The sequence below is a fragment of the Ylistrum balloti genome, unplaced genomic scaffold, assembly GCF_031769215.1.
Source record: "Ylistrum balloti isolate Yb309-2 unplaced genomic scaffold, AGI_CSIRO_Ybal_v1 Utg370176, whole genome shotgun sequence".
Classification (NCBI taxonomy): Eukaryota; Metazoa; Mollusca; class Bivalvia; order Pectinida; family Pectinidae; genus Ylistrum; species Ylistrum balloti.
Genome location: NW_026782164.1, coordinates 478,110 through 498,748, shown reverse-complemented (window position 1 = coordinate 498,748; position 20,639 = coordinate 478,110). Strand labels below are relative to the sequence as shown.

Below are 20,639 nucleotides of genomic sequence, written 5' to 3'. Positions count from 1 at the left end.
GTGTGCATGTGTGACCCGCATGTGTGGTGGTAAAGTGAAGCCTACCCTTCAGGTGAGATTTTATTATTTAGATTCTCAAAGTTATACCAACCTTTAATATTTACAAATATATATAAATTGTGGGTTTAGTACTATTGTAGTTATATTTGAACATTTCTTTGTTTAGATGAGTCGTGACCGTCAACGAGTCCGTTTATTCACGTCGCTCTAGCCGGGAGCTTGTGACTTTAAAGCGTCGCGTGCCGTTGTTTTCTGAATCAGAAAAATATAAATTAATACAAAACCAATTAAACACCATACGATGTCTTTCGAGATAAAGGAAATATAGAAAAACTGTAAATTTGAAAAATAATTTTAAATTGATAATTATGAAGCTGCTTACCGATACATTGATATATGTACAAGTCAGCACAACACAAATATTTCAGGTGTGATATACGGATACAACACAATAGTTGTGTAGGTAAAATTATAAGACAGTCTTGTATTTAACCCCTTACAGATAAACCCTCATGTATGAATAACAAACTTGTATCTAATAGATTTACTTATACACAATGGATTGACCTTATACTGTCCAATGGAGGTAAATCGTACATAGACATATGTAGTTTCCACTACACTGCCTTAACATCATTAGTTTTGAGTGATTAGGATATGTAAAATTATGTCACGTGGTGGTAAAGTGATAGACGTGTCTTAAAAAATCAAATGATCAAGATTTTGTGTGTATTAGTGAAGAAAAACGAAAACTGAACACATTTTGAAATTTACGATTTAACTACACACTGTAAATTGCCATGTAAAAAGTAGTGTTTAAAAAATACAATGGTATATGTTATTGTATTTTCCAAATTATATCACTATACCATATCGATATCTACAATAAATAGATAAATAAATAAACATACTGCAATATGTACAACTGGTGTTTTTAAAATGTTGATAGTATCACTTTTAGTGCATTATTCACTGTCGTAATTCTGTCCTTACTGTGTCAAGTGAGGATTGGACCATTGGTCTTATTCTGCAATGAAAATTTATTTTTGAAAAAAAAAAGATAAAATCAGGAGTATTTTATTGTTGCACCATGTGTTGAGAGTATACAGTTATATATATATACATATGCTACAGTGCATGGCATAGAAACACCAGCAATTGTCAATATATATGTATTTCACTTTGAAGAGTTAATACTTCATGACGCCATCGTAACGAATTAGGTCTTCATATCTTCCCTGAATAGAAATCTTGTCTGACACACCTTTTAAGCAAATTTTATAAGATATGAATTGAAATAAGTCTTTTTCGAAATATATTTTATGGGTGGTAAATATAATTTACATAAATTAATGTCAACAGTTCACAACACTGTAAAATCTGCAACAGTACAGCGTAGTTTTTATAATGCTTTATTCACATCTTGTAAGTACTGTTTCCCTGTACTGTAAAAGTATACAATTCTTTGAAAAATAGGGTCAATGTTCCCTTTTCAGGGGATGATTATTTCATATTTTCTAAATGAGAGTTTCTATTAATGACACTTCTTTGAAGTTTTTTTTTTATTTTTAGCTTTTTTTTTATTGTTGCGTGTATGTTTTATATATCAAAATGCATACGATGTACACAAAGGAATTCATACTCTACATATTGCATGAAGTTAAGATTGTTTTACACAAAAATAAATTATTGCATGTGTAAATGTTTTTATTATTAAAATTTGAATTTAGCCTTAAACATATAAAACAGATTTATAATTGTATATATATATATATAAGGACCCTATAAATTATGGACACCAGACCAGACGATGATCATTGCTGTCATAACACCCAGGAACAGGAGACTAGTCAGTCCACTTCGATAACTGATAAAAATATGCAGGAAATGAAAGCGTCTATCAGAGAGCAGTCTGTCCGTGGTATGAAAGATGGAGATAACACAACATTGGACATTGAAGATCCTGTAAAGGTGAGGGAACGTGATCCTTTAGTAAGTGGAGATTTACGGGAGACAGTCAGTGCAGAGGATGGAGAGACTGATGGTAAAGAAGCTAGAGGAACAGTGGAGAGGTCTGATGAAGAAAATGATCCCGCGATAGAGGTAGAAGAAGAAAACATGGCCCCTGATGGAGGGTTTGGATGGTTCATTGTTTTGGGCAGCTTGCTGGTTCACCTCTTTATAGGTATATATTTTCAAAACTGTTTAATTTACACATGTTTAAGACTGATTTGTGTGTTTCAACTGTATTTCATTGATGATCGATCAAATATTTTTTATGCTGAAATTAATTGTTACTATTTCTGTTTTTATCTGGTATGTCAACGCCATGGCCAACCGGCCCGTCTTAGCATTCAGTCGTGTCCCTTCCCTTCCCGTACAATTATCACATATAAAGATCCTCTCAATGGACTTCAGCTATAATAAACAAAGTAAATGTTGTATTTCCACAAAGTATCATAACACCACGTCTTACAACTCACACGGTCCTGGTTTTCATAGGAGCCAGGAACATTCATGGCTGTTTTATTATTACATATAAACTTTTTTATTGGACTATCAATATCATCCATGTAATTGCTGTATATGCAATGATTTGAACAAGAGAGACAACTTTGTTTTGAGTTATAACAAACACCCTTTGATGTATTAAATATTATCATTGCAGGAGGAATAGAACGATCAGCTGGAATTATATATCTAAAGTTTGAAGATAAATTTCAACAGTCTGCTGCCGCTACAGCCTGGGCAACCTCTATCCCAGCAGGTTTGAGGTTAACTCTTGGTACGTTGACTTCCGATACTTATACTTAATAGTGTAAATGTTAATGATTGTTTTACTGTTTTACCGAAAGCTTCAAACAAAACGGGTCATTTTTTTGCCTTAGTCATGTAATGACGAATGAATGGTTTCATTTGTAAGTTTTTTCACCCACTGGCCTTCAAAAATAAAGTTTACAGTGCCTATGGGTAACGGGTTTCTTCATGAAGTTACAATTGTCTTGGCAACGCCAAGGAAACACAAGAACACTACTTTGGTTATCACATTCAAACGTGAAAAAATCATGAGCTAAATGCAATGTTGGAGTATGCTGATAACTATTCCCACACCCGTTCTGTCAGGGGTGTGTAAAACACAGTTTACTGACAACAGTGAGGAAACACGATAACTATAGGGGTCAGCCCCTTTTTTGTGACTTCCGGTACTGATCAGTGGTTCGTACGTACAGAAAAAGCTGCAGCTTTGTATAAACATGAGACAGAACACACATTCAATATTTATCCATAGGGAAACTGGATTTATATCAACGTTCTCATTTAAATTCTTTTCGGTGCCATCAGCATTGAAGATGTCTTGAAATGAACTGTGACAGCGATCAAAAGTACATGTTTTATCTAATCACGTTCTCAATTCCGTTGTTTATGTAAGCAATATGGTCCTTCGTACTTTGTTGCTTATTTATTTCCTAAATAAGCGCATTGTATCTTTATAATGAAGAGAGCGCTGAGGTCATCACTGAGAGAACCTTTCCTGGCACAAAGACCTGTGATTTGGATCATTGGCGAATAAACCCCATTCCCAAACAAGATAAAGTTTTGATGAGTTGATGAAAGGGTGTCTTTTTAGACCCACTTGAACAATGGTATTCAGAAAACATTACATGCAAATAGAGGCCACATGTAGCCAATGTGTGAATTTTATGTTTATTTAGTTTGTGTTAAAGCCCCGTATTTAAAATCCAATTCGCCACTGTAACAGTTTCACTGTGATATTTCGTGTTTTAGTCCCCGTATTAATTTGTCCGATACTTTGTGATGCAACGTCAGTTTGCAGTGTATTATGTAACAGTCCTGCATGTAGTTCAACTTTGTATGATTATAACAATATATATTGCCTTTTGTTTGTTTTAGGTCCTGTTTGTAGCGCGCTATGTAACAAGTATTCCCATCGGTCGGTGGTAATCACAGGAGGTGTTGTGTTATGTACAAGTCTGATCATCACTTCGGTCTCACCTAGTCTGCCTTTCACCTATGCCAGCTTTGGAGTCTTAGGAGGTAAAGTAAATGAATGCCAAGATATATAATAAAGTAATACTTAACGTCACTTTTTTAAAAATATATTTTTTGTCTGGCAAGTCTTTATTAAAATTATTTTAATTTATTTTACTATACGCTAATTATCTGTAACACTTTTTTTCAGAATATCATAATTAGACATTCAGAAGACCAACTTCCTAACAGTACTTTCATGTAAATCATTTTTGGCTGAATTTCATTTCTTCGATTTTTCTATAATATCAAAATGACATTAATGATTAATCAGCCTTATAAATGAGCAAATGTCACTTTGCTATGTTGTGATGGGTATTTGTAAGGTAAAGGAATAAACTAATTCCTGATATTATGTGTGTACTTGGTGTTAACAGGCTTAGGCAGGCTTCTAGCGTACGCCCCAGCAGTAGTTATAGTCGGACAGTACTTTAACAAAAAGAGAGGTCTTGCTGTTGGCATTGCAACGTCTGGTGTTGGATTTGGCTCTTTCTTTTTCCCCACCATCATTGAGACCCTGTTCAACTTTTACAGTTTCTTTGGGGCTTTTCTGATTTTGGGAGCTGTGATGCTGAATATTTCTGTTTGTGGGTGTTTGTTTAGGCCCCTCTGGCTCCATTTAAAGATGATTGCGCATGAAACAAGGTATGTGTATGACAAACGTGGATATTTTGCAGCATGTTTTTGAATTAATACATGTAAGATTTTAAATTATATATCAAAAACCTTCAGTTTTACAAATAAATCAATATTGATTTATAAGGTCTTTGCATAAATCACATGTTATTTGCCCTTATGTGATATATAGTCACAGTAGTTTGTATGGAAATATGTAAGGAGCAACACTTTTTTGTTTTTAATGTTTTAATGTTATTGAGGAATAACACAAAAGCGGCTGCTACTATAAATGGCAAAACGGTTTGTGCCAGTAATTAAAAAGTATTTAAAGTTAAATTAGAGATTCCAATATTTTAGACACCTGTAATGGGTTTTTTTCTGTGATAATTATTTCTTAATACGACTTCATTGGTCAAAGAAATCATTCGCAGAGTTCCCATGAAAAAATACATTAAACAGTAGGTAAGATCGCAAAAATTAAAAACCATCTAAAAAACCTTTACATTAATGTAGATAAAATATGTAACAAAAATTATCAACATATATATTATCTCTACGTTTGTATACTGGGTTTCTTATAGGAGGAAGAGTGTCAGGGAATTTGACGGAAGAGCCGAAACAACTGCTTTATGTGAGAACGGATCGGATGCGATGAATGGTAAAAAGCAGATGCTAGATAATGAAATGAAACAGAAAACAGACTGGCAACCACAAACAAAGATGTCAAAATTCGGAAAGCTGTTGTCCTGTTTTACCCCTAGTAATGACAGTAAGCCTAAGACAAAAATGTTCGAGCTGTCTTTGATGAAAGATTTGAGATTTGCTTCTTTCTGTGCTGCAATATTATTATTTACCATATCATTCCAATCGGCCTTCGTTTTTTTACCAGCCTACGCCAAATCTAAGGGTATATCTGAACTTCATGCTTCATATATAGTGTCTATCATCGGAATCTGTGATGGAACTAGTCGTATAATATCTGGGTTTATACTGGACATGAAAAGAGTGAAGAAATATCGGATATATATCTACAATTCCGTGCTGTTCCTTGTGGGTTTTGTATCGCTATCGGTACCCCATTTTGACACCTTTTTGGGTCTCAGTGTACTTTGTGCTGTTTACGGACTATTGGTTGGGACCTATATCTGTCAGAAGTCCGTCATTATTGTGGATATCCTTGGAGTGAAGAAACTTGTGAATTCCTTCGGAATATTGATATGCTTTCAGGGTATTGGCATGTTTCTGGGTCCACCAATAGCAGGTAAGTAGCGGAAAAAACTATTTGCATATTTCAAAATTTACATGTTTATTCATTAGTGAAATAAACATGATATAGTTTGAATTAAAAAAATATGTACACATGGAAAATATAATGGCCCATATCTATACAACTGTATATTTACACTGTTACTTGAAACTTTATTGAAAAGAGAAAGAAAATTATATGTAGACGTATTTTGTAGATGATAGTTTTGTCAAGAAAATGCGAAAAATTAGCTATGTATGATTTATATGATTGTAGGTATCTAAATATTCACCTTCCCCGGTCACCCTTCCTGTGTTTCAGGTTTTATGAAAGATATAAATGGTCATTATGACACGGGGTTCTATTTTGGTGGAGCATCAATGTTTTTAGGAGCTTTGATCTTAACAACAGCCAACATAATTCATTACCTAAGAATAAAGAAACAGCGAGTGCACGAGGAGGAAGCATGACGGATGGAATATTACGATCAGTCAATCGTCAATTTTCATACCTGTGAAAATATTTCCAATGTGCTATTTGTAAACTTTTGCCCTGTTTTCCTATGATATGTCTCATTATCATAACATTATACTGTAAATTGATATATTTTTGTGGGACTCTATTTTCGTGGTTAAAAATTATTTCATATCGCGGATATCATAATTCAATAAATTTACTTATACTTTTTATAACAGTTGATGGATTAAGAGTGCCCACAAAATAAGTAAATCCCACACGAAAAATAATGATTTTACATATATATATGTGTGTGTGTAAACATGAAACATTAGCAAGACAAAATAATACACATTTTTTTCTAGAGGTTATAATATGTTTTATATAACTTTGATTTTCTACTGCCTTCTCCAACATTATTATGTTATGATATTTGCTGCGTGACAGTCTTGTAAGTCTTGTATTCATATTTTGCGCTAGTTTTATTGAATTTGAGTTTGGATTATAAGATGTTGACTTATTGGTATTTTCTTGGTTTATGGTCGTTTCATTAAATGCAAGATCGGCCAAATAATGCTTCTTCAATGGCAATGTTAGCAGTGGAAACGTTCATTATCAATTGACCAAATCTATGTTTTCACTTTACAAATTCTCTTTTTAAAAAATCTTGGCAAATCAGAGGCTTGTTTATGCATGATTTGACTTGCACTTTATTGTGTATTTAAAAGTTGTAAATGTGTGCCATGTGATACTAATACTCTACCCAGTGCTACACGTGTATTTCATGTGCACGAAAGGAACCAATAATTTGACATATATACTAAAACGAAAAAGAAATGCCGTGTAACCTAAAAAGATTCTTTTAAATGATATAATTTAATGTTACATTATTTCATTCATTTTTGTATACAATTTCATCTGTTTGGAACCATTTGTTGAAGGTTTTATCGATTATCAATGCTAATTATGCCAAAAATATCCCCCTTTTAGCGATGACCCTACTTGTATTGCGCAACACGGCCGGACATTTCAGTATCTTGTGTGTCCTCCATGCGCAGCTGTCGCAGCCCTGATTCTTCTTTGCATGGAATTCATCAAGGTGTTAACCCTTGCAATGGGGATGTTATTCCATTCTTTATGCAAGGCACGTGTGAGCTGGACCAGATTTGTGGGGGCATTTGGACGTCTCCTAACTCTCCTATCCAATTGCTGACAAACATGGGGCCGGGCATTGTCTTGCTGGAATATCAGGTTCCGTGCTTGCACACATGGCACGGCAACTGGGCGAAGGATTTCGTCTCTATACCTTACGCCGGTTAAATAACCGTCAATCACGATCAGGGGTGATTTAAACCCATAGGAGATACCGCCCCAAACACATACTGAACCACCGCCAAACCTATCTCGCTCAGCGACGCACGCGTCGATGTAACGTTCCCCTCGACGTCGATATACACGACGTCGCCCGTCCGAACGGTAGAGATTGAACCGGGATTCGTCAGTGAAGAATACCCGTCTCCATTGCCTCATAGGAAAATTTCTGGGCGAGTGTGATTGTAACCAAGCCAATCGGCATTGGCGACGCGCAGGAGTTAGGGGCAGACCAACATAGGGACGTCGGGCTCTTAGGCCATTGACGCGTAATCGGTTTCGAACCGTATCAGGATGAATATGGCGGTTATGACTGCCTATAGTGTTATTTGCAGTTTCGGTAGCTGTGAGATGGCGATTACGTAAGTGAGAAAGTCCTATAAACCGATCCTGATGTGGCGTCGTGACGCGTGGACGTTCACTTCGCGGTCGGTCGATGACCCTCCCCGTCACTCGCACACGTTGGACAAGACGTTGAATTGTCCGAATATGCACACCAAAATGTGCAGCAACCTGAAGTTGGCCCTGACCCTGCAAAAGCATTCCTACAGCCTGTCCCCGCTGGACTTCCGTGAATCGTGGCATGGATGTAAATTGCTAAATTCGAATCAAACTTTGAAAAATCAATCCGAATACTTGAACAGTATCAAATAGACTGAAAATTTCCATTGGCGAACTCAATGACCTTCCCCTGCACGGGATTCTTGTATTTTAGCACGTGCCTCGCACGGAGCGCGGAGGTCAGGTATTGTGTGATTTTAAACACGTGTACCTAGTGACCGCGAACAACATATCAACCTGACCGAGTGTCATTATTCTAGGCCAAGCAATAAATCATTTGTAGTATATTTAGTGTACCCTGCGTTTCTTTTTCGTGTTAGTATATATTCCAGTAAATGTAACCTTCACAGGAAAAATACTAATAGTACTCGGAATTCATATTTACGTAGATCCATATCTATATGATCAGTCATATTGTTGTTTAATTCATCTTAGTAATCTAAGATATAGCGCTATATCATGGCAACCTTCCGCTGTTTTTAGTATGGACCAATTACTTGCTTGCTTATATACATGGTAACAGGTGCTGTTAATTTCGACTTGCCAGATGTTGATGTATATATGTATTAATTGTTGGTATGTCATAAAAATAACTTTTTCAATATATCTGTACTTGATTTTGATACATAAGCAATGTTTGTTACTTATCAGTGTGTCATGTCCCAGCTTTCTTACATGTACATTGAAAGTGGGCAATAGATTCATTTGACAAACAGCTGATAGACTACCTGACCAAGATAGCTGTTAAGCCATATCTATATCATTAATAAAAAAATATACTGCTCAGAGATATGTGTTAGCCGTGGGGTTGATATTCCAATGTCTCTGGAGAAAGAAGCAGACAAAGGATGTCCTTTTATACCAGTATTATTGTGACGAAGTGTCTCGGGATGATGTTGCTAAATTATAAGAAGTATTATGATTTTCTTTTCTTTGATCAAGGAATTGATTGTCAAAAGCCCATATTACTGACTAGCTTTCAAATACTGCTTGTGTAGAAATAGACTCAAGGTTATATTTGCATTCATACACCTAGATTTTACGTGGAGTTTCATATGACCTGAACGTGATAAAGAACACTTCTTTGAAGCGGTGATTTGCAAAACCAGGCCGGTCCTTAACTATAAACGTGTGTCCTTTTCTATTATTCAAATTTCACGTTGGAATCTGGTACGATATTGAGAGTTATCACATTTAAATGTATATTTTAGTATAGTTATTTTTGCTTTTTTTTCTTCTTTATTGTTTTGTCAGTGAAAATAAAGTAATGACACAAATCATGGAAAAATCACCACCAAGAACATTATTTAGACTATCAATAAAACAATATATTTGATATGAAATGTATGTATTATAGATTAATTTGAGATATATGTTTTGATAATCATTTAGTTTTGTAATAACTTTGTTAAGTTTATGTCCTTTTTGTCAGCCAACTACTTGAGAAGATTGCAAAGATCTAATTATATTGTAAAGTATGATTTTACATATCATCCAATGATAACGATGTTTTGTGTTGGACATTTGTTGTGTCATTATATAATGTTGTCGTGTTTTATAATATTTAAACATGACGTCACAACACTAACACATTGGTATTAAGATAGAAAGCCTGAAGTCAAAATGGCTATGTTGAAGACGTTTTGTTCAAATGTGTTCGAGATACATTTGTACAGGATTTTGCATGAAACATCTTCGTTACAATCTCTTTCGCTCTCTGCAACCCTGGAACATGAAATGGTAAAACTAAAGGCACAAGCCAAGTAATTTGATTGGATCAAGGAGAAAACACTGACCTATCACAGGCTAATACGCTCCGTTTGAAGATTACAAAGGAGCGACACCTCGTGATTCGTTTGATGAACATCAAAAGATCAAACTAGTCTTTTCGTCTTGTCCAAAAGATATCATACATAGAACCTTCAGTTTTGCCATGACATGTTCCAGGGATTCAGAGAGCGAAAGTGATCGTAATCCATGAAGTATCGATGATGTGCCTTAAGTAGTTATTAGTGTTTCTGTTTATTTTTTTATATATATGTATCTAATGTTAAGCATGTGTTTTCCTAATCAGATAAAACAGATTTGATAATAAATTTACGTTAAAAACGCGACTTCTTGCGCTTAAATCTTCTTTTCTAACTATAATGATTGATTCTTGGTTGTGATGAGCTTTATGGGAGATGAAAAGCTGTGAAATAAAGCAATATATCAGTATAAAATCATTAAATCTTTTTTCGAAAGAATAAATAGTCGAACTGTGTCTCTTTATACTAAGTAAATTTTTCTCGTTCAATTTCCTTAGAGATCATATCATTTAGGAGGAGTTGTGATATCAGACTGTCGATGTATAATGATAAGATACATGCTAATTACCTATACCACCAAAGGGGTATTGGAATCATTGCAGATACAGTGAACATTGACATTAAATTGTTTTTTCGAAACATGTGATACCGAAAGTCCGCAGCGACCCACATTTCTGCTTTTTACACAATCTGTATGATTTCAGCTCTATTATTCCCGAATGTACACGTATCCTAACGCACAAGAGTAGATGGTGTAATTAGTGTGGTATAAGCAATATTTATAAAGTCCCCGTGCTTGTTTCTAATGGTATAGAGGAACAGCTTTTAGCTTAATCCTCTTGTAGGTTTCGTTACACGGACAAAGCGAATACAACGTGATTCGAACATGAAGGGCACCTAATGGTATCATTTACGTTTTCTTCATGCCTTCGAGTACATCGCCGTTGTCTGTGCCTACAATTAACTCTCCAGAGAGGAGTGAATAGAGCCGTAACGTTAGTGTAATTGTGTCTGGGACAAGATACATTTGCAACGGAATCTTGTCAACTGTATGGCACGTAAGAGCTCTGGAGTCTAATATGATTATGTTCCTCATTCTGTTTACGGTGCGGTGTGCTACATGTCAGTCATTAAATATGTTGGTTATTTAAATGTGGGATCCCTAGAGATCCTGATGAAAATCCTTTGATTTTATATCATAAATTTAAATTTGATTTTGCATGTGTCTATACATTCATACTTTGGGTGTAATTTTCATACCAAGGAGAAAGAATTTGACATATTTTATGGATTCATGTGTCTACTGTCATAATACAGATTGCACAATATATACTATTATATATACGCATATAGTGTGCACTATATGTTCTTCAGTCAAGATGTGTCCCGTTGCATATAACACTCAGGTTACTGATCATCATTATTTTCACTGGACAATGATAAACGTCTTTCTACGATGGCTTATATCATACAAAATGCAGTCTACACATTAAAACTGCCTGTGTATGCAGTGTATGCAGAGTTTGTCGGTTTGAATCTGACATGGTACAATCAACCTTTATTCTCATTCTCAATACAAAATGATGTGCTATTAGAAAATATCAATAGCTTTTTTACTAGAACATTTGAGATTTGGATAGATTATACGTACTGTGTAAGGAAGAATGACACTCTTTTAATATACAAACAGCTGGTAATAATTTTAGATATCGCATACTATTATTTATTTATCATCATCATCTTTAAAAATACAGGACTAGTTTTTAATGTGATATTAAAGGCTAGATTTATTGAATCCATTCCACACGCGCCGAGGTAAGTGATCAAGGTCCTGTTACATAGTAGGCAGGCTACTGTAACTACAATCTAGTATATATCGACAAGAAATTAAGTAAAAGTTGTGATCTGTCAGGGGTGTCTAATCCTTTTGTTTCTTTCAAAGGGAGATAAGGTACGAGGATAATGCAGTTAGAGAATACATAACGAAACGAAGCATCGGATAACCCGTCTTCTCACATCAACCGGGTTCTAAAATGTTATGATATTGCCGAGTGCGTGTAAAGAGGTCAGTATTTATTGAGTAACTAGTTGTTTTGTAGATGGTAGTTTGATAGGTTAAACATGTGCAGGACAAGTGCGTTTGAGCAGATGTATGTATGAGGTGAGGGTGTTGGAAACCAATTGATATTAAACGGTTATGTATATGTGGAAGAAATATGGAGAGTACATGAACTAAGCTGGTGAACATGTAATTTTATCTGATTAGTCAGAGTTTGTTATCAGCAAAGGAAAGCTGACAGGGTTCAACACATGCGTGTGAGTTTTACACTTCTTAATTCATTCGAATAACACTATTCACTTGTGTCTTTAGTACGATCTTTGAGTGAGCAGGTAGATGACCCTGCTGGTTGACTTGAAATTCCCGAGGTTTAATTTAGTGTTTTAATTCTATATACAAGTAATTAAGACTGTTATCTGATATATGGAAATTACGACATTTATTTATCATGGGGCTGCTGCACCCCCAGTTTTTATTTTGACTTTTCTTTCGATCACTGACTTTTCCTCAGTGACCTTATAGGCTACAAACTTTAGGCCCTTAGCATCATTGACGATACCTAGAAGGATGAAATAGCTGTGTGATGCAGTTTAATTTACTGTTTGACTCTACTGTATCTACCTCTGAATAAGTTAAATGTGTTATTCCCTTGTGTGTCTTTTGTCCAATTTTATTACGATAAAAGTATAGAGACATCAATGTTAGTTTTCATTAATACAATAATGTAGGTTCTCAGTATATATCATGACACATTTATGTGGCTAACTGAGATCCGGAATTAGAAGTGCTACAACCTGCTTCTTCATTGTCGAGAAAGAAGATCTATGTCATAAGTTGAACAGTACAATACCTGCACTCATGTATTCTAAATTCTTAATAGAATACATTGGTATGTACATTTCGTCACCTTTCAGATTATCCTAATTGTAATTTTGATATTCCTCTAGGACACTGAATTATTTTAAACATTGCTAAATAATACACGTGTCTGTCACATGTAAAATAAGGAAGGTGTATGTTTGTAAGGTGACCCAGATATTTATGCAGTCCTGTAGATAGCCAAATCAGAAGTCGTGTAGATACGGAGTTATTTTGTAAATGAACAGTTTGCTTTGTCAACTGTGTTGAAAAGCTCTTGACATAAAGACAATTGTTTTGTTCATCTCATTTTCTCCATTAACTTGGCTTCTACTGCGGTGGGAAGTATATGTCCTTATTGACATGTTAGGTTTTCTGCTGTAGACCACGTGCTGATTACCGATAAAATGTGCTCAGTTTATAGTGTAAATGACACTGCGTGACCCATATATAAATTGTACAGATATAACTCACGTACTTTGTTATTTCGACATAGTTAATCCTCTATAGCAAAGTTGTAAGATGCAATGCTGACAGCGATTGCACTAGACTCCTAAGACATATATAGAACAGGTGTGACGTGCTCATGTACCAATGTTGAGCTGGGACAGAAGATGTTTTCCTGATCCCGTATGTGAGCTGTAGGTATACATGTTACACTTTCGGTCACATTTATAAATGTATAATGCTATGTCTAAATATAGTAATGAGCATGTGATGTAATTGGTCGTAGATCACATGGTAAATCGTACATTAACGAGTCAAAATCTAATGGAAATACATTGACTGATATCTTCACTTCGGCTGAGGAATATTAATGCTGTATTTCATTTAAATGTAAATCATGCACATAAATTATCCTACTGTGTACCGTATAAGTTAAAAGATTTACTTTGCATATAAATTCGGCATTTTAAACCATGGTTTTTGTGAATGTTTATATTTTTTACTATTCTGTCTGACTGAAGCACTATATAAACTTCCTATATAGTATTACACATATGATAAGTGCCTTCTTATTTCAGTCTGTATAATGATTGTTTCGGTAAAACACGTTGTGTCCCAGTGCGACACTGACTTACTTTTAAGAGGAGACAGTTTAGGCTCCCCTTACTCATATTTGTGATTTTCTCGTTTTGTGACTGATAGTCCTATCAAACTTTTGTTCCAGGTACAGTATGCAACATGCACCATGTTTCCCTGATTTATATTTTCCTCTTGTGAAACGTTCCTGTGAGAAAAAAACCTTCCTTTATGTTAACATCCCTACATGGTGTTCTTATGATTTCTCTAAAGAAACATTTGCCGGTATGTAAAAGATTGGTTGGGGCCATTGTTCCTTGACCTTGTTTCACATTTGACTTTTTCAGTAGTCATTATCTGCTTTGCATAGCAGTAATGATACTCTCAACAATACGATAATATGTGCCTCTTAAGTGTATGGTACATTGAATACTAACTTTTAATATATTGTTTCTTGGTACTGATTCAGTGCAAAAAGTGACGAAACGTCAACAGAGCACGATGGAAAACAAGGACAGACACGACAATGAAAATGGGGAAGTGGAATCGCTGTTGAAACATCCCTGTTGGAAAACATCACAGGCATTAGGTAACGACTTTGAACAAAACAAATTAAAGACCAGTAGAATAGACAAACAGGAAATTAGAGAGTCGGTAACTGAAGAATCAAAGTCAGTAAGCAATGGTGCAGCCTTACCAAGAAACGATGATTTAGAAACAGAGTTAGTCGATGAAGATTCAAAGGGAATCTTCAAATCTGATGGCGTGTTGTCGACGGGACAAGAATTAGACGATACCAATGAAAATGTTGATATAAATGAGGAGACAAGCAAGATTGAGGACATCAACCTAGCCCCTGACGGAGGGTATGGCTGGTTTATTGTATTTGGGAGTATGCTGGTCCATTCATGCATAGGTATGACCATTTGAAACTTCGCCCTTTCCTACAGTGGTGAAATTCTTCAATATCAATCGAAGCTCGAATACTGCGAATGTTGTACTATGTGTGTTTTTTCAAGGTTTTGTTTAACAATATTGTATCTTAGATTAATTTTACATCGAACTTTTCACAAAGATGGTATTTGTACAGTTATGTAGAGGATCCTAATTGGTTCAATAGTCTTGACAATTTCATGTCATGCATAATATCTAGTAATCAAACATCTACACGAATATAACTACTAATGTACACAGCGAATTAATCAATATCAATGTGTTACAGGCGGACTTGAGAGATCCTCGGGTATATTATTTCTAAAATTTGATGAAAAGTTTCAACAATCTGCTGTGGCCACTGCTTGGGTGCTTTCTCTTTCTTCCGGTTTGCGATTGACACTGGGTAAGTGTACATGTACGTTAACTATAAGGCTTTTTGAATAAGTGATTTCGATAGAATCTTATGTCGGCAAATAACCTAAAAGCCATAGTTTCATTACAAAATTTTATTTCCATTAAAACTTTACCGTACGTTTTACTTGGTGATGTAGAGGTTGATTCTGTTATATTGCTCTGCTAGTTAAATTTTTCAGCAAGACCATTTTACTGCACTTTAACTAGGTCTGCATATGGTACCATGTAGGGCGTGGTCAATGAGCACATTTTTTCATGAATATGACTTGAAAGGGAATGAAACGGATGAATGTGATGGAACCTAAATATTGAGCACAAAATCATGATATTGAGAATGGTTTTGTGAATGCGGGACCTGCTGTTGTGTGGATGAATTGATGTTTTCTTCGTTTTGACTGACATGTTTTTGTTTTCAAACGAGGCCGGCTTTATTGAAGAAAAACATATCACAAATATCTTGCATAGTCGTTTGATTTCCATTGCCGATATATTGATGACTTGTTGTCTTTTACAAGAAATTTGTTACCTACTGTTTATACACACCAAACTTGGAAATCAAAATAAACGACACTCTTCTACATCTGCTGCTTACCTCGATCTCTTTTTACAACTGAAACAACATGGACAGCTTTCCACCAAGCTGTATGATTACCCTATTTTGAATTTTCTGTGTCCGAATAGCAGTTACTCTGCATCCCACACCTATGGTGTTTACATGTCGCAGTTGACTCGATATTCTAGGGTCTGTTCCCTTTATCACCTTTTCGTGTAAGAACTTGTCAACTGACGGACAAATTCGTAAAACAGGGTATCAAAAGATGCCGGTTGATGAAAATTATAGGGACATTTCAGGGTCATCATAGTGATCTCGTTGAGAAATATTTTATTTCTTTGTGCAATATGAAGGTGGATGTGTTTAGTGCTCGTGTGTTTGCCCGTTGGTTCCATTATTTTATACCTTGTTCTCATTTGAGAACGTAACATTAATTACTTGAATTGACCAAGGTTTACATGGCGGGTGTCGTCAATGTAGCGGAAGACGCTTACTCGTACGGTACATCTGGTCTTCTTCTCCTTGTACTTTGTCAGGCGTCTACGTGTAAATATTTCTTTTGTGCATATTTTGCCCAAGTTTTATTGAATTTGAGGATGGATTTTGATTATGCTGACATGTTGTTGCTATGGTTTTTTTACACGTGTTTATATTAAACGGATAACATAGGAAATGGATGTTATTACAGTAGGTTCATAATTACTTTTCATAAATTCAGAAATAAATCAAACACGAATTTGTTCCTTGCAGGTCCTTTGTGCAGCATGCTGTGTAACCGTTTTTCACACCGATCAGTGGTTATAGGTGGAACTCTTGTTATTTTTATCAGCATGATTTCGACAGCTCTTTCTCCGAACCTCGCATTCACGTACTTCAGCTATAGTGTTCTAGGAGGTAGTTTGTATATCATTTCATAACACTTATTATTGATATCACTTATCAACTATATAGATTCTTATTTGATATAAAGAGATATTCAGCATGTGTATGATATGTTTTTGTATATTTAAAAAAAATCCACAAAAGTATATATGAATGTTGCACGGAACAATTTGACATAAAAACAAATGTTATTTCATTTTTGAGAATGTTAAATAGACATACAGGACAAATCGATTTACTATCATTATCCCGACTGTGAATGAGCCACAAGTTTGTATTTTACTAGCCGAATGGTGTAAAATATTATCTTAAATTGTATATTACAAAAATCGACAAGAAATAAGCAAGACAAATAACAGCGTACAGATCTGTTTATGTATCCAATCATTTTCATAAAATCTATTGTAGAGTCGGTGCTGAGTTCGGATAACCTATTGAACTATATCTTGACAAACTAATTTAACTAAATTATTGATGCTGACAGCAGGTAAAAGTCAGTGAAAAGAGTGCAGGAAAGATACAAAAAGACAAAAATTTGCAAACTTGTTCACAATATCCTTCTAAGAATTTAATCTGCTGTAAAATGCGTGATTTGTTCTGATTTTAATTCCATTTCTACGATATTTCAGGTGTTGGTAGGTTATTTGCGTATGCCCCTGCTGTGATAATAGTCGGAGAATACTTTAACAAAAAGCGAGGACTCGCGGTTGGATTGGCGACGTCTGGAGTAGGCTTTGGGTCATTTATCTTTCCTACTATGATCGATCTCTTGTTCAAATTTTATGGATACTTTGGTAGCTTTTTCTTACTGGGTGCTGTGATGTCACATTTGTTTATTAGTGGCTGTCTATTTAGACCTCTTTCGCTTCACATCCAAATGACAACACACCACGTCAGGTAATTTAAAAAAAAATGGATTTTTTCTTCAGTAATGTTTTTCATTTTAATAACTTAAAGGTAAGGCCTATGTACTTTTATCTCTCAGACACCAAGAATTTAATCTGTTAACATTTTAAAATATCTTTACAAGCATTATTTGAAAATATTATTAATCTTTTCCTTTGAAAACTGCATTATTATCTGTTATATCGTATTGTTTTCCAGAGATAAGGATTTGGATACGGAATTAGGAACAGAATTGTTGGAACAGAAGCTGAACCATGATATACAAAAACATAATAAAAACAAAACATCGATTTCTTCACGTAAATCTAACAGCACGCCGAAAAAGAAAATATTGGATTTTTCACTGTTAAAAGATCTACGTTTTTTTTGTTTTTGCGTCGCCATATTGTTATTTTCCGTAGCATTTCAGGCTGCATTTGTGTTTATACCACCTTACGCTAAGTCAAAGGGAATGAGTGATCTTCAGGCGTCCTATGTCGTATCCATTACTGGGATTTTTGACGGTGTAGGAAGGATAATAGCAGGGTTTGTAGGAGACTTGAAGCAAATTAAAAAATACAGAGTATATATTTATAACGCTATGATGTTCATGATTGCGGCGATATCATTTATAGTGCCAAGTGTGGACACTTTTGTAGCACTCGCTGTAGTGTGTTCATGTTACGGTTTGTTTGTCGGGACATACGTATCACAAAAATCTGTAGTTATTGTGGATATCCTTGGTGTGAAGAATCTTGTCAGCTCCTTTGGAATATTGATATTTTTTCAAGGACTCGGGATGTTTGTCGGTCCACCAATAGCTGGTGAGTATTTTTATCGAAGAAATTGATAAAAAAAAACAGAAAGAAATAGCGATTATTTATTCTGTGAGAAACAAAATGATGCAAAAATATATACAGATCAAACCTTATCATGTGATGAATGCCTCGATGTCAATAACATGAAGATGCTGGAATTAATTATATTCATATTGGTACTTCTACAAAATACGACAATATAACAAGTTTTGTATATATACATGCATGAAAATGTACGTTTGTTTTTGCTTATACTTCGTCTTAATCTTCCTGTTTCAGGTATCATGAAAGATATCAACGGCCATTTCAACGACGGTTTTTATTTGGGTGGTGTGGCCATGATATTTGGTGGTGTGGTTTTGGGAGCTGGAAATTTGTATCATTACTTCAGGCAGTCAAAAACTGTTTCGTGAAAGTCAAATTTCATGTACCAAAAATGTAGTTCTAATATGTCGGCATCATTTCATTTTCATTCCTAGTTGAATTATTTGAGACAGCCAGTAAGCAAGGATTCAAAGGAAATAGTTGGACCCGGAAGTGAGTTTGTCAATGTATATAAACCTGCCTCCATCAAACTTGTGTAAGATGCAGAGTGTCTACAAAGATTGGTAATGCTGCGTAGATGTATCAGCAAACTCACTGTTCTGATCCTTCATGTAGATTATATTCAATGAATATATAGTCTTGTACACAGTCGTTGGGGTTGAAGATGGTAGGCACTCCGAATTCTGCATTATTCTGATAACCACTTATTCTTTCATTCCAACGTTGACACAAATCATAATATTCTCTTAAGGTTGACATTCTTTTGAAATAATCCAGTATTGGAAATTATGACATTCGGGAGTGATTTATGCTGTAGTGTACCTCCTAATGTTGTTTTCCACCAATCTGAATCTTCATCCTCAGTTGCCTTCTAGGTTTCAAAAGTCTACACTGAGAGTTCCAGAAGAAGATATGGTTGTATGTTGCAATCTAATGTATTATTTTGCTAAATTGTATCTAATGTTGATTTTGTATTCAAAGGTGGTAACCACTTGCGTGTCTTTTCTACAGTCTATGATTTTCATAATCCAACATTTATCTATTTTTCTTCCTAATGCACACAGTTCGTAAATGTCTGCATGACCTGTTACTCTCACATGTATTTCGCCTTCTCATACCTCAGAATATATACCAAGTTCCATGCAAGATAATAAAATTCTTTCACAATATCGTCACCGGACATGCACTGCAGTCACTAACACACATTTAAGAACGATAGAGTCAACATTATTTGTCTGAAGAGGAATACATGTATAAGATTTATAAAGTTCCAAATAAATTTTATCAGGATGCAAAATATAAATTACTTCTTATCTTCAAAATATTAATTTAACTCTTATTTCAAAATTATCTTATCAAATATCAGCTAAGAAATGTTATGACGATTTATATCAAAATTGATACCCAGTAATTTATGTTTCCCCATATTAAAGATTAAATTTCTGGAGCAGGAAAACATTTTATGAGATGGTGTTGTATATGTTAATATTTCTGAAAATATCATTTAATCCCATAAAAATAAAACGCTTCTTTTGTTATTCCAAAGATAAAGAAAAATGCTGTTTCATAATTCATCATCAGAATCATAGCAGGTATTTTATTTTCTACTATATCATATCGTACAGTAAACGTGTATTCTCTCTCGGCATACCATCCGGATCATAATTCAGACTGATCATGATATATATATATATCGATGTAAAACGCTTTTTGTTCTGTATGCGATCACTCCATGTAATATTTTACCTAAGTTTAAAAAAAAATGAAATTGGACACCGTGTGGTTGAACAACAATTTATCGATCTTCCTACCAATTTGCCAGTAGCTTTCCTTTGAGGAACCGGAATTTATCGATCTTACTACGAATTTGTCAGAAAAGTCAATGGTTAATCAGATTCTGGGACTATGTTCTTTCCTTTTGAAGTCACTTCTTTTTTAATAGTGGCCTCCCCTGTTAGAGATCGTGATTCAGATTCTTAAATACGTTTTTCTTTGTACCATCTTTGTAAAGGTCCTAAAAGTCTGTTTTTCATTTTAATATTTAATGATTTTTCCT

The 20,639-nt window shown here is 34.8% G+C and overlaps 1 pseudogene; it reads left to right on the top strand.

The window, feature by feature from the left end:
- The first annotated feature begins 1,791 nt into the window (after positions 1 to 1,791).
- Positions 1,792 to 18,951, top strand: LOC132551100 (monocarboxylate transporter 7-like; annotated as a pseudogene).
- Positions 18,952 to 20,639: the final 1,688 nt, after the last annotated feature.